This window comes from Cetorhinus maximus, chromosome 13, assembly GCF_964194155.1.
Source record: "Cetorhinus maximus chromosome 13, sCetMax3.hap1.1, whole genome shotgun sequence".
Taxonomy (NCBI): domain Eukaryota; kingdom Metazoa; phylum Chordata; class Chondrichthyes; order Lamniformes; family Cetorhinidae; genus Cetorhinus; species Cetorhinus maximus.
Window position 1 is genome coordinate 59,205,132 of NC_135891.1, and position 11,128 is coordinate 59,216,259.

At 40.9% G+C, this 11,128-nt stretch overlaps 1 long non-coding RNA gene across 1 annotated transcript; it reads left to right on the plus strand.

The window, feature by feature from the left end:
- The first annotated feature begins 407 nt into the window (after window positions 1–407).
- LOC144689195 (uncharacterized) lies at window positions 408–10,697 on the plus strand. Its single transcript, XR_013578592.1, has 3 exons — window positions 408–420; window positions 10,406–10,559; window positions 10,638–10,697. It is a non-coding gene; the product is annotated as an uncharacterized LOC144689195 (long non-coding RNA).
- Window positions 10,698–11,128: the final 431 nt, after the last annotated feature.

The window sequence follows — 11,128 nt, forward strand, 5'->3', positions numbered from 1 at the left end:
ATCTCTGTCAGAGTTGATGACACTGAACTACCTGTTCCTAATGAGGTACTTGATGTTAATGCGATTCCAGAGAATGTGGTTCTTGCTAAAGAATCTGAAGTCATGGAGCTACGATGTCTCCCATGGATCAGGAAATCACCTGAAAAACTGAACCTGTAATTTCATGACCTGTGAAAATATTGTAATGTCATGAGATAAATATCTATGTAAATACAAAACATGCAGAAAAGTTAAAGGGGGAGGAATGTAGTGATTATAGTTTTGATAAATGTTAGGACTGTAGCTTTAGGAGTAATCCTGTGTTGTAAGATCACATAATCTGTGTAAACCAATGAGTTAGCAGCGTGGGGATCCCCTAGGGGGAGAATTCTTCTTTAGTTATAGAGTTTGATGCACACATGTAATTGCTGCTGCTGTCTTGTATCTAAAGTTAAATGTGTCCAACAAGAAAAGTTCTTCTCTTTGGGGCCATTGCTTCCCTGTCCCACACAATATCTGGCCTGCAGTGAGTAAATGCCTGGGTGAGTGCTGTTTAAATATGGCATCAGGACATTCGACCCCATCAGGTGGCAGCAGGGTGGACAAATCCCTGCCCACCCCGCCATGAGATTTGCCAATCTCCCCGCTGATGCATAATTAACGAGCTAAAAAGCAGAAGATCACGCAAGTTCAGCCATCCCGCTGCCCAGTGGGAATCATGCCGTCTTCCCCACCCGCGACCGGACTTAGTCTCCAGATAGGAAAATTCCGTCCACCTTTTAGGGTGAACCAGCAATGTATAATAAAACCCTAGCACAAATTCACCTGACTAACTCTGAATATTGGTGAAGAGTCATATGGACTCGAAACGTTAACTGTATTCCTCTCCGCAGATGCTTTCAGACCTGCTGAGTTTTTCCAGGTATTTTTGTTTTTGTTCCGAATATGCCTGTGCTTAAAATAAATCCTAGTGTTTTTATTATCAATAACCAGATATAACAGTAAAGATTTTACTCAGGCTAATATAGCAAGTTTGCAGAGAGGTGCTTAGCTGAACCTGTGGCTGTCTGTTCCAGGAATTCTCTCTGGCACAGGTAGGCAACGTGTATTTCAGCATACACAGTAAAAGACATTTTCATTTAAGTGTGTGGTTTTGTATTCCATAAACACCATGCTCCTTTCAGGAGCAGATTAATGGCCCCTTTCTCACCTTTGTGAGTGTGAATCTGTTAACTCTTCATCGAAATGAGAAACTTAACACCTCATTATTCAACAGCTGCTGAAAAGTAGACAGTATAAATGTCTCGAAGTAGCAACACTCAGCATTTTTTGAAATTAATTCATTCTCGCATTTCAGCAAACCTGATATGTATTCCAATTAAATGCATAAAGGGAAAAAGTACTTACATTTATCTAGCGGCTTTTACAACCTCAGAATGCACCAAGATGCTTTGCAGCTAATTAAGTCATTTTAAACTGCAGTCACTGTTGCAATCCAGGGAAACACAGCAGCCATTTTGCACACAGTAAGCTCCCACATACAGCAAAGAGATAATAAACAGATGAATTGTTTCAGTGACACAGAAGCAAAATACTGCAGATGCAAGAAAGCTGAAATAAAAGTTCTGATGAAGGGTCACCGACCTGAAACATTGGGCAGGATTTTCAGGTCGTTAGGCGGGCATGGTGGGTGGGCCTGGGAGTGGCTGGGAAATGGTCCACCGCCCGCGATTGACCCCTGACTGCGATTTCACACACACTGTGAAACACGCACTGAAAGACTCAGCACTGCCAGGGTGGGGGTGGGAGGAGGGCGAGCACTGAAGTCTGCGCAGGCTTGGGGGAGCGTGCAATGAAATCTCCCTGAAGGCAGAGAGCTGCCTCAGGGAGCTGAAGAATTTTAAAATCAAAAATAAAGATTTGGAAATTCTGAAAAAAAAGTCCCCACATAAGACTCATTCACACGGACAAATGTATAATAAAGATTATGTCAAAACATTTTTTAAAAAATTAATGTTGGAAGCCTCATCCCGTCCATAGATTAGGTTTCCTCAAAAATGCAAAGGCCGCCTGGCCGATTTGCTCGCTGGCCAACTGTAACGTTGGGCGGGCAGTGAAAAATCTCCCATAATTAATACTTCAATGGCCTAACGGGCCTCTTAATTGTCAGTGGGCACGCTGCCGACTCTTGCACGCGCCCTCCGACCAAAGTGCGTGATGATGTAGGGACATTCGCCTGACATCATCGCGCGCTATTTTATACCCGATCGGGTCTGGTGCACGTCCGCCGTGGGACGTAAAATTCTGCCTATTAATTCTGTTCCTCTCCACATATGCTGTTTGACCTGCTGAGTATCTCCAGCTTTTTCTGTTTTTATTATGCTGATTCAGTCATGTTGGTTGAGGGATCGAGATGAGGAAAGTCACCTGCCCTTCTTTGAAACAGAAAATGCTGGAAAAACTCAGCAGGTCAGGCAGCATCTGTGGAGAGAGAAAAGAGTTAATGTCTCAAGTCCAATATTTCTTCGGAAATGAATTTCTTCCTCGGAACCAAATTGGAATTCCGAAGAAGAGTCATGTTGGACGCAAAATGTTAACTCTGTTTCTCTCTCCACAGATGCTGCCAGACCAGCTGAGGTTTTCCAGCATTTCCTGTTTTTATTTCAGATCGCCATCATCTGCAGTATTCTGCTTTTATTCTTCTTTGAATACAGCTGCACAGGCGATCTTTCCCATCTTCAGGATACATTTTGCACCCAATGTATCACCTTTGAAGTGCAGTCACTATTGTTATTTGGGCTTATTTGGCCACAAGTTGACACAAAAGCCACACAAACAGTGATTACACGACTGACCATATAACCTGTTCATTGGTGGCATTTGTCGAGTGATGAATGATGGCCACTGTTCTTCTTCAAACACTGTAGTACCAGAAGATTTTTCCACGCACCTTAAAGAGCTTGAAAATGAGGCAGAATTTAGTCTTGATTTGTCTGCCCAGCTAAATGGGAACAATTTTTTCAAAGAAGCTTACCAACAGGCATGGGATCCCTACTTAATGTATGCAAGGGACTTAATGTTTGCTGTAGGTACCTTTCTGGGATGCCTAATTAATTTAGTAGCAAGCACCATGTATTGCATGAGCTGCACATAACGAAAAAAGCTCAAACATACACCAGTTTCTCAACCAACATCTTGGCTGATACTTTTTCTGAAAAACTGGAACCTCTCAAAATTGACAGCCTAGATTATGGCCTGAATTTTTCAGGCAACGGGCGGGCTCGGCAGGGGCAGGCAGGGACGGTCGCAGAGCTGACTGCCGCCCGCGATCGGCTCCGTGCTGCCATTTTACGCGGGCGAGTCAATTAAGGCCCGCCCAGCGTAATATGCAAGCTGTAGCGCTCAGTGCTACCTGTGCAGAGCTGCCTCTGGGAGATTGAATTGATATTAAAATAATTAAATAAACGATTTAAAAAATTTATTCAAACATGTCCCCTCATGTGACTGTGCCACATGAAAAGGGACATGCTTTTATATTTTGGGGAAATGTTTTATTTATTTAATAAAAGCTTTAGGAAAACTCATCCCGCTCGTCAATGAGGTTTCCCAAAAAACACGAAGGCCGCTTGGCCTTTTCGCCTGTCTGCCAACCTTAAGGTTGGACGGGCAGCGTTAACAATTCCATCACTTACTTTCTTAACAGCCTTAATAGGCCGTTTACATATCGGTGGACGCGTAGCTGACTCCAGCGTGCGCCTGCAGAATGAAACATCGCAGGACTGCGTGATGACGTCGGGATGCGCGCCCAACATCATCACACGTCATTTTATGTGTCGGTGTGTTGGGCCCGCCCCTGCACCCCGACTGAAAAATCCTGCCCTATGTGTTCAAATATGTGGGGCTTGAGTTCACAACCCTCTGGCTCAGAGGCAAGAGTGCTACCAGCTGCCTCAGAATTGAGACTACTACTATGTGTAATATTTCCATCTTCCATCAGTCATGTGAAATATTGTTTCTGTGAATTTGCTGTGGAATAGCAATGGGCAAGCTGGTGCTAAATTTAGGACTGCAATACATCCCCTGGCCCCACATTACCTGTGAGAAACTAGCTGGTATAATATGGTAATCTGAGGTGCAATATACCTTTAAGAGAATGTGAGCAGATTAACCATGTGACTGTATTACCCAATTGCTGTGTAGCACAGGCTACAATGTTAATGAGTAGTGTAGAATAGGATCTGGTTTGAGAAGCACACATGTGTTAGTGCTCTGTTACTTGTGTTAATAAACAGCATGTGCTCCAACTTACATTGGTCTCTGCGTCTGCAGTATCTTGTTTACCAACTCACTCACCAGTGGACAAGCGTGCAACTGTGTTCACTGAGCTAAGCGACCCGACAGGAGGAATATAACAGATAGCCATCAGTACCACATTCTCTCATAGTCTAAGGCTAGGGTACAGAGGACAAAAATGGAGGCATTCACATTTTACTAAATTATCTGAAATAAAAACAGAAAGTGCTGGAAAAACTCAACAGGTCTGGCAGCATCTGTGGAGAGAGAAAAACAGAGTTAACATTTTGAGTCCAATATGACTCTTCTTCAGGACTTAATTATCTGTTTGTTTAGTTTTACAGTTTACAGTTCCATTCTGACCCGACATTCATATATCAGCCAAAAGTAAAGCTGCGTATGTAAGGTTTATAAGCTACAAGAGGCATTAAACATAGTATTTAAACTTAATTCTGTGTTTGTTCTATAATAATCCAATAGGCAGCCCATGTATTAAGCCAATTAAAGGCATGCCCTTGTGCCTGGTCTCTTGCAACCTTACAATAAGGGCCATAAATCTAAATTTTTCAACTAAATTAAGTGCAGTTTCACATCTCCTAGTATCTGCTGCACACTTGCCTTGTAATGAAAAATACCCTAATGATTCAAGGGAATCTTGTTTGCAACATAACTCTGTGTACTTAAAAAAATGTATATGATAAATATTGTATTTGCAGGAACATTGCCGCTGAGAGTTAATATTTGGTGGATCCTAGGCTGTGATTCTGTGCAGGGGAAGGCTGCTGACATGGTTGCTGCAATGGAAATGCTGGTCCTATTTGTTAGACTTTCCCAACCTTTTGGAACAAAACAAAAGACAAGAACAATCATGAAGTGATGGTTAAAAGTCTGAGAATGAGAGGAGGAAGGAATGCCTGCAGGAGAAGCGAGGTTTTATGGTTTTTGAGAAAGAGTGACTAGGAAAAGTCATGTCTGGTAAGCTGCCACATTGAAACCCTAGTGGAAAAATTGCCCCATAGTGTCCACATATCTTATTAAAAGTATGGCTAGAATCCATGAGGATTTCCATAACAGGACTTGAGATCCCAAGTACTGCTGATACTTGAGTCTTGGGAAGTGGCTCCAAGTTCAGTAGAAATAACCCAATGCCACTAAATCCACGCTAGAAGTTTTTTTTTCCAAATTAAAGTGCCTTTTTTCTCTAATGTTGAGTGAGAAATTGTTGACAATAAGACTGAGACTGATTACATTGCTGGTGGTTGAGGACTTTAATGCTTATACAATCTGCTATGTGAAAATCAAAATCAAAATCTCCCAACCCATATCATTAATATTTAACCCAGACTACAGTGTCTGTGAGCTGTCATCTTTTACTGCCTGCTTTTTTCCAGGAGGCCACCGCCTCTGTCATCAAGGCTGCCCTTGATAACTTCTGATTAATTGCCTCTAATAAACATCTCCTTGTCACATCGCAACTTGTGAGCTTGGCAGTCAGCTCACACATTAATAATGTTATGTCCTACACTTAAGTGTGCATCTACCTCCAGTATAACAGCACACCACTGAGTAAACTGCCGTGTGAAAAGTCACATTAAACTTTTCTCAAGTTTACCGAAAACATTAACATGAGTTTCTGGTCGTCACCGTGAAGTTTCGACAGTAATATAATATATCTCAGAAATCAAAGTGCCACAAAGAAAATATTCAGACAGTCAGTAAAACTTAATTGGAGTCCAGATGATTTATAAACTACTCAAACATTGAACCCAGGGTTTGTGCCATCACCCTGAGGGCGGCCCCTTGATTAAATCATTGTCCTGTATCACAGAACCGAGAATCCATTATTCTCTATTTTACGACCAGATAACCATTGGGAAAAACATCAGCGTGTGACAGTGTCCACTCAGAAAATTACTGAAGATAAACTATTTCAAAGCAGAACATGTTGCCAGTACTTTGTTTATTTGCAATCATTTCTTAAACGTATCTGTATTCTTAACATTTCTGTTCAATGGCTGGACACCTTGAGAATGTGTGTCCAGTTACCTCCTTTACATTTAGAGGTAAATGCTTTGGCACAATCAATTCTTTCTGATTGCCAGGGATAGGAGAGCTATCACCCTCACCATTAGCACCGATATCTTGAGTGAGAGGCTGTTAGGTAATAAGGCTCCTTTCTTGTACTATCCATCATTTCTGATCCAATAAATTAAGTCACTATTAAAATTCAATGGTAATTGTTTTCTGTGTTTCAGAGATACAGACCTTTAAATTTCAATTTGTTTAGAGGATGATAAATGGTGTAGCCTGCTTTGCCTGCTGTGAGCTCCAATTGAAGCTATGCTCTGTAGCCAAGATGAGGAATAAGACTCAGACAGAATGAATAATTGCTGACTTGTATCTTGTTTCCATTAGCCCCCTTTTTTAGTTTATTTGTAATGAGTGCCGTTTAGAGCTCCATGTCCCATCTATTAAGATTATGGTTTGATCTATCGATTATTGTGTCTAGCTATTGATTAATAAGGAAAGCAGAGATTTTTCATCCATTGCTATGCCCTCAAGTTACGAAAGGACTATTTGCCAGAAGAATTACATCCACAAAGGTATTCGACAACTATCGTAGTCATAAATGTTGTAAACTGTAAACTGTAAACTGTGTGACACCACACTGAAACTAGGTCTATTAAAGTCCAATGGTGCACAACATATAAATTCACATTTGAATTCTTTTTAAAAAAGAATTGCTTTCTGACATACAGTAAATTCCAGGTAAATGCATGCCAGGCCTAACTGCTGAGTTCTAATGGAAGGCTAACAGTGAGCTGATGTGAATCAAAACATGGTTCAGTTTGCTTGTGAGAGAATAGGCAGCCATGTTATGACATAGCTTGACTTATGTGCAGAGATTAGATGGCACATGTGCCTAGAATCAATTAGGGTCCCAAAGGATGACCTACATTACCCAGCTTCTGTAAGTGAAGCAATTTTTAAAAGGGAATTAAGTGTCTTGCTTAGGTGCATCAGTTCTATATTATAAATCAGGCCTGTTTGGAATGAGAGGAAAGCAAAAACTGCTGCAAACACTCAACAGGGCAGGCAGCATCTGCCGAGACAACAGACATGTTGAGACAGCTTGGGTATGAATCCTTCCCCAGAGCTGTTTGAGCTGGCTTCAATGCCAGTCCCCTCACCTCTGCTACTTTATGAAGTGGACATTCAGTCTCAAAGCACCAGATCCAGGGAAAACATAGGTCCCAGCAAAATAAACAGCCCTACAACCAAGCAGGCAACAGAAAAAGTCTCAACTTTTATCAAATTATGGTGGTGTGCTATCCTCAACTGGTCCCGTTGGAAGCGATTGTAACATAAGTACAAGAGTTTTCATTCATCATGTAGCACATTCAGCTTCCGCAGGGGAAGTGGTGCAATGGGGGAGGGGTGGGTTGCGTTTAATTGACTAACCATTGGTGTGCAGACCCACACGGAGCAAATGCTGTTGTTTATGTGGATTGCAGGATTGGATGTATTTTCCCTCTTGATTGAAAGACTGCCAACCTATTTAATTTCAGTTCTTTTGTTAAATTTTCCTTAGAAAAATGAATGTCTTTTTGATGTTTTTAGGTTTGAATTGTTTAATTGAAGGAGAGTAGATGAATGGATGTAGGACAACTTGAAGCTGGAGTGAAGGCTCATAGAATCTTACAACAAAGAGGTCATTCGGCCCATCGTGCATGTGACAGCTCTTTAAACGTGCTATCCAATTAGTTCCACTTTTCTGGTGTTATGCTATTGCTCCAGGGAAAATAAATACTTGATATTTTACACTTCCGTTTGCCACTAAAGAGTATCTGAAAAATTCCTCAGGAACTGAATGTGTTCCGGGCTCACAACACTCACAATCCATAGGTTTAAATAACATTCATAACCAGGACATTGAATGGGGGAAATCAAGTCTCTCAGATAATAGAATTATAAAGTACAGAAGGCCATTCAGTCTATCGTGCCTATGCTGGCTCTTTAAAAGAGCTGTCCAATTAGTCCCACTCTCCTGTTCACTCCCCATATCCCTGCTATTCCGTTCTTGGTCAAGCAAATATCTGATTCCCCCATGCAAAGTTACTATTGGATCTGTTTCTGATATGTATATGTTACATGAAAATGAGAGCATCTGGGTGTATGCTGCAATCAAGGTGTCCTTCAGGGTCCCGGTGCACACCTGAAGCAGAAACTCCTGGCAATAGACGGGTGGGAGGGGAAGGGAATTACAACTCTGGTCCTGACAGCAATATTTTAATTTCCACTTTAGCCCAGTGGCCTTAGCATTCCTGATGAAAAGTCATGAGCCTAACATGTTAATTTTGTTTCTTTCTCCACAGATGCTGCCTGCCATGCTGAGTGTTTCCAGCATTTTCAGTTTCCACATCAGATATCCAACATCCACAGTAATTTTGCTTTTGTGACACAAGCATTAACCCTGGTACGCCAAATAGAAAATTACGCTAAGCAACACTTACAAATTCAATATCATTAGGGAACAGAAAAGCCTGTTGTATGCTCATTTAAGTAGGATAGCAATGAGGCATTTGCAAATGTAAATTCTGAAGCATAATGCTTTACTCAAAGCATAATTGAGATGATCAAGATAAAAAAATCGGAATGGGAATTGAAATATATTCCTATCTCCTGAATTGAAACAGTGTTTTAAAATGGTCCTAAAACGATGCTGAACTAATATTTCATTGTCAAGTTTGAATTTGCTGATCATTTCTCTTCATATCCACCTGCTGTATTTTGACTGCAGGTTCCAGCAAATGGGAGAGGGGAAGATGGCCATTGAGTTGACATTTCTGTCGCCTGTGTTAATGCAGCTGTGAGGGTCAGTCAATAGGGGGCAATGAAGTGCAACTTGTATTTTACAGTAAGTATAGGCAGATATTGTATTCCAATAACTTTGTGAAAAGTCACAAGTTTTTGCAGATTTCATTGCAACCTACAAATATTGAGTTTTCATACTGAGGGAAGATACTAGGGAATAAAATGGAAGTCACCAGTTTGATGCAGTATCCATTCGGTTAATTCTTCCTCATTGATAATGAAACACAGACATCATTAGTTAATGATAAAATGGCATCTTGACAGGAGAGCATGTTTCTGCCATTGAAAAATTATCATATCCGCAACAAAATCTGATGGCGGATTCAAAATACCCATAATGCACTGTAAAATGGCCATTGATGGTCGATTACATCATCCAATTCCACTTTTTGGAGATTTTATTACATAATGACAAGAATTTGAATCTTTAAATATATTTTAAAAATCACATGATATTTTACAAGGAAAGCGCAGAATGACCACCAATGACCACTAATAGCATGTAGGGAGTTATGGTTGTCAAAAATTCAGCAAACGAGAAAGGTTTTAAGGAGTTTTTATTAATAGAGTCATAAAGAAACAGAGAGATAAAAACAAAAACTGCTGGAAAATGCAATAGATCTAGCAGCATCTGTTGAAAGAGAAAGAGTTAATGTTTTGAGTCAAATATGACTTCTTCAGAACTGCACTTTGTTTTTATTTCAGATTTCCAGCATCCGCAGTATTTTACTTTTATTAAGAAATGAGACAGGTTTAGGGAGGGAGTTCCGGAGAATAAGGAAATGGGAGGATGAATGTCTGTCATTGGTAGAGAAGAAAGATACACAAAAGACCAGAGTCACCGAGGTCCAGAGGAAGTGGAAGGGAAACTAAGGTTGGTGAAGAGCTTTTGTTTGTTATTCAGTCTTGTGATAAGGGCATCGCTGGCCAAGGTCATGGTAGGCCTTCATCTTGAACTGCTGCAGCCTGTCTGGTGCTTCCACGGCGCTGTTGAATAGGGAGTTGCCGGGTTCTGACATGCGATGATGCTGGAAAGGCCATGTAATTCCAAATCAGATTGGTGGCATAATGATAGCAAAGGTAGGGTGGGGAGAGCTCAATGCATTAAGCCTATAAGTATAAATGAGATGATTTATGAAACTACTTAATGAGCTTAGTTTATGTTACCACTTTCAATGACTGACATGTTACTTATAATAAGGCTCACTTGGTTTTACCAAAGAGACATACACTTAACTGTGATGGAACTGTCTTGCAGATTTCAACCTGGGAACATTTACAGCAGATTACAATGAATCCTGTATCAATTTCTTTCTACTCTAAGATCACTAATTGGCCGTTGGACACCACGGTTGGAATGTCAGCTCTGTCTGGGCTTCTACCAACAGCCGCATCATCCATAGTGCAGAGACGTATTCCAGCCACACTGGGCAAGAAGTTACCAAACAGAAGTCAGGTAACTTTCACCGGGAGGATGAAGGACAAAAGAGCTGATGGCCTTCCTGAAAGCCAGTCAAGAAAGCCATTAGACACAGCCTGAGAGCACCAACCACTCGCTCTGCCCTACCTGAGAGGAGAAAATGGGGGAAAGGAGGACAGCGAGGTGCATATCAGCGATTTTTTTTTAAATATAGAGACTAGCTTTCATATTTGTAAAAATACAATGAAGATCTATTGCTTGGTTGAAGTGCATTGCTCAATATCCAGTTCCTTTGAGTAATCTTTGTAACAGATCGACTTTAAATTAGAGTAGAATACATTTTGTGCTGGTGGTGGTAATGTTGTACACCAAAACATAAGTGCAGGATTGCAATATATTTGTGCTATAATCTGCTATAATAGGAGAATAAGCAATTCTAAGATTCAAGATGGGCCAAAAGTGGTCTCCCTTCTCATAATTATCTTGTGATCTTGTGAAATGTCACAAAGCACATTAAGGAGAGACAAACAGGTTATTGGTTTTGGAAATGAACTGAATGGA